Below are 4,747 nucleotides of genomic sequence, written 5' to 3' on the forward strand. Positions count from 1 at the left end.
GAGTTTTGGCATCTCACTAGTTAACTAGTGGGGCTGCAATGGCCTTCACTAGTTAACTAGTGGGCATTTTGGGGCACACTAGTAAACTAGTGACACTTTTTGCACCTCACTAGTTAACTAGTCGAATGGAAATTGCCATGACTAGTTCACTAGTGGGTGTTTGTGTCTTCACTAGTTAACTAGTGAGCAGTTCTGCCTTCACTAGTTTACATGTAAGTGTCACACTGAAGCCACTAGTTTACTAGCTAGAGTTCCTTTGTCCAGCATGTTAACTTGTGTGCCAAATGCAAATGTTGTGGGTGGGATTTCGTGAAATTCAGCACTGTGATTGGTTGTCATGTTCTATTTGGACATAGGGAGCCAATAGAAAGCCTCAATTTCCAGAATTCTCCACCTCCTAATTTGAATTCTGCGCCACTAGTTGACTAGTGTGAATTTTGTCTTGAACTAGTTTACTAGTATACATTTATGACCTCACTAGTTAACTAGTTTGGACAAATGATGCATCAACTAGTTAACTAGTGAGCCTGCTGCCATCACCTAGCTAGCTAGTAAGCCATTTATGGTTCACTAGTTAACTAGTGACATTGACCTACTGCAACTAGTTAACTAGTGAGGTGTTTTGCCTTCACTAGTAAACATGTGCAAATTTTTGGCTGTCACTAGTTAACTAGTGAGACCCAAAAGCCTTCAACTAGCTGACTGGTATGCATTTTGGCCTTTACTAGTTAACTAGTAGACATTTCTGGCTCTCACTAGTTAACTAGTGAAGCTAAAATGTGTTCACTAGTTAACTAGTGAGCCTTTTGGCTCCCACTAGTTAACTAGTGTGCATATTTTGGCCCTCACTAGTTAACTAGTTCACACAAACATGGCTCACTAGTTAACTAGTTGACAAAAATGGCTTACATGTACATGACAATTATGCCTGATATCAAGATATCAGAATAAATGCTCAATAGGCTTTCCATAGTCTAGTGCTTCATGTCTCAACATTAAGAGGAATCTTTGTTGTATTCTTTGTAAGAACTCAGTTCGTACTTGCTCCTGTAAACAACAATGTACAATCAGTAATAGTTGCAATTGTTAATAATAAACTGAATCGTAAACTTGATGTTGTTACAACCAATCAGAAGCAGAGTACGGCATTCGCTTCATACGCTTGCTTAGCTGTCCGTCAAACATAAATAAGCCAATGGGAATGCACCCAAGGAAATCCCAACCCCCAGACACGTTTGTGTCAAAACCGCAATCAAAAAGTCAGGGAGTGCAAACGAGAAAGCTGGAATCATAATAAAAGAAAACAGCATCAAACAAAACCAAGAAAGAGGCAAAGACAAATATTTTACACGGTTACCCAAATGATTTCATTGCAATTTTGTATTTTTTAATTGAGTTTAATTTTTTTGTTAGATTTTTTCTATTTGGTATTTTTATTTGTATTTTTTTGCTTGCTATTTTATAAGTATTCTTTAATTTTTTTGACACAAAATTGATTCCATATGCCACGGCCTATGTTGACATTTTTCTAATTTAAACCGAGTGATTAATGCTGGAATTGTCATCGTCATCTGCAAAAATCTAAACCTATTGCAAGTAGGCCTATATAAAACATTTTAGGCTACTAAAGCCGACCATGTGCCATTATTTGTGTTAAATATCTAAGTTGGAAAAATATATAGCCTGGACGAATGTCTGGGTAGGCTATAACAAATAGTATCAATTGTCTCGTGGCTTATCGGCAGCGCATCAGTGCACTGCGCGCTCGGCCGGAGTTCGTGTCCTATCTCTTCTTTTCACCTCTGAGGCCTAGGCCTACGAGACACAACAATAGGTTTTGATACATATTTATGTATATTGTTATTCTACATCGAGAGACCATACGACATCAGTCAAAAACAATTGAATCTACGTGTCACACTAGTTCACCTGCAGGTAGCGAGAAGCAAGAGGACAATCTCACATCATAAGAAAATCGAACCTACAACGTTGGGATAACAAGTCTTCTGCTCTAGCCACTACACCATTTATCACTGCTGTTGTAAGAGTCTATGAAGATTATAATACTAAAAGCAAGGCAATACTCGAATGAACATAAATTGCAAGAATGAGCCAAGTAGGGGAGTCAGTGTCTTAATCAAAATTAAGCTACAGGATAGATCAATCATTGAGTCACGAGATAAACATCCACTTCGCAATTTTTGGTTAGGCGGTTGTGATTTGTGTTTAGGCGCTCCGGACACCAACAGCAACTACCAAGGAACGACACAAGTGCGACTGCCTAGGGGCAGTAGTTCAAACGACCAAACTTTACGTCCTTGTTTGCGATTGAGAGTTCGAACTACCCTTTTTAGAAACAGGCCCGTCGCTAGAAGGCAAGCAAACCAAGCAATTGCTTGGGGCCCCGAGCTGACAGCAGCCAGCCAGCCAGGTTTGTGGTCTCTGCTGCTGCCGCGAAAATATAAAATCTCGGCAGTCATAATGAAGCGGAGTTGTGCGTCCAGAAGCCAGAAGAGAAAGGAAGAGGATGACAAGAAAAAACAAGATAGTGGTAAGTGATAAATTACACTGGATAAAATAGCTCTACTTGTCTTGTACAAATAAGCAAAAAAAATGTATGTTAACTACCTGCCTGACGGCCCATGCTGCTTGTAACAAACTAGAACAGTTAGCGCAACTTTTTTTTCCGAACGGACGGAATATAGTTACATACTGTAATATGTTTACTAACAGGATAGGAAGGACGCAGATCTGTTCCAGAATCACTGTTTATCGTATTTAATGACATAACATTGCTATAGCTTTGTAATAGGTTTTGATGAAAGTGGCATAGCTTCTCTGCTATACTAACTATTCGACCGTGATAATCTATTTACCAAATGGTGGTTAGGAAAACCACACGATAAATTCCGTGCATCAAAGCAGACTGGAACATTCATGTCTGGTAGTATTCATGCACGCCAGCTGTTTACTGTCTTTAAAGCATCAGGTGCGTCTGTCTAATTCTCAAACAGCAGAATGCTTAAATGCTATGTTAAGCTACAAGTAGGCCTAGGTCAATGTATAACATTAGCTTGGGATGTTTTTACAGTAAGCATTGGTAGTTGTGAAAGCAGCTGCATCCCTTCTAAATATCAAAATATGGAAATGCTAACATATCTTTTCTTTCTCCCTCAAGGTGCTTTGCTTACATTTCTCAGCCCTTAGGCTTTTCCTAAGGATACCTCCACTGATGAAGATGGCCTGAAAGGTTAATCTTATGTGTGTGTGTGTTGTGTGTACTTGTGTTTATGTTGGATTTTTAAATTGCTATACAACCTGCACTCTTTATAGTTTGAACAATGCATCCTGCATAAGATGGCAGTGTTTTATTTTCTCACTTTGTGAGAACTGAAAAATGTTAATGTGAGTATGTGTGTGTGTGTGTTTAAGTATGTTGGATTTAGTTATTGTGCACTTTTTTACATTTATATTGGCTTTTATGGTACGGTGGTGTTTTTGCATATGTTCAAAACTAATGCACAGTATATATATGCAACTGCAGTATTGCACTGTCAAAATTTTGTATTTATATAAACTGTGGGCGGTGGTTCCTGTTGGCCCTGTTTAGAAACACCAAATCCAAGAACGATGGAGCGTACTACCAAGGTTGCGACGCAAGTTAGCAAACGATGCTTTCTAGAAACGACCCCCTGAGCTGCAATCGGAGATGGAAGCAATACTTACCTCAAATGTTTGTGCAATGGACATTGCATAGGCACGGCATATCTTTGTGTTAAGTGTTTTAAACAATTTTATAATGCCACTAGGATTAATCTTTGATTTTTTCATTTAATTGCCTGTCACATAATACGGAATTTGTTATACAAATTAACATGTTAAGAGAAGATGGAAGCTCTCCTTGTTTCTGTTTTAATTTTATTCATTGATTAATTCACTCCGTCACTGTTCTTTAAATACCTTTTCCATGTTTCCATTCAAACACAAACACTGTAATACCCAATAACACCTCCGTTGGAGAACTCTTTTCATGCACACACTGTTTCATACCCTTTAGGCTACATTTCTCCTGGCCTTATATTGTTATGAAATGGCACCGATAAATTCTGATATCTTGTTTTAGTCTGGTAGGAAGGAGGGGGTCACCTGCACCCGAAAGGTATATTTTTTTAACCTAGTTTTTTGTAATCCTTAAGGTGTCTAGAAAAGGAATTTTGATGTTCCCCACGCAAATTATTGTCCCATATGTGTTTTTTTGTATCACCTTTTGTGTCCGTGCTTGATTTTCGGCTGTAAAAAAATAAAACTTTAAATCTACATTGAATCTGAACAATACATCCTACAGACACAATCCACCCCAATTTCTCTTCGTCTTTCCATGAGGAATTGATAGATATGAAGATTGTCATGATTAGATGATGTATGGTGGTAAAACTCAAATAAACACTAAACAATGTAAAAAATCAGTGATTTTGGACATTGGATCACTGGAACTCCTCCCCCATGGACCCTATTGATATATGTTTTCTAACTTTTGTATTTTTACAGTCTTTAAGATGTCTAATAAGCAAATGTTGAGGATCCCTACTTGAAATGTTGTCACATGTTGGTCCAAATGAACATCTCCAATAGTAAGGAGTTACTATTCAAACCGTTATATTGGTATTATATTTATTGAAACAAAACAGAAAACCACTTATATAGTCAAATATGTGTATATATAGGGTATAACAAATCCCCATTAGAA

Source organism: Alosa pseudoharengus, unplaced genomic scaffold (assembly GCF_046254945.1).
Source record: "Alosa pseudoharengus isolate Yale_2024_CS ecotype anadromous, Long Island Sound unplaced genomic scaffold, YU_APseudo_1.1 YU_APseudo_1.1_scf_7, whole genome shotgun sequence".
NCBI classification, from domain to species: Eukaryota; Metazoa; Chordata; class Actinopteri; order Clupeiformes; family Clupeidae; genus Alosa; species Alosa pseudoharengus.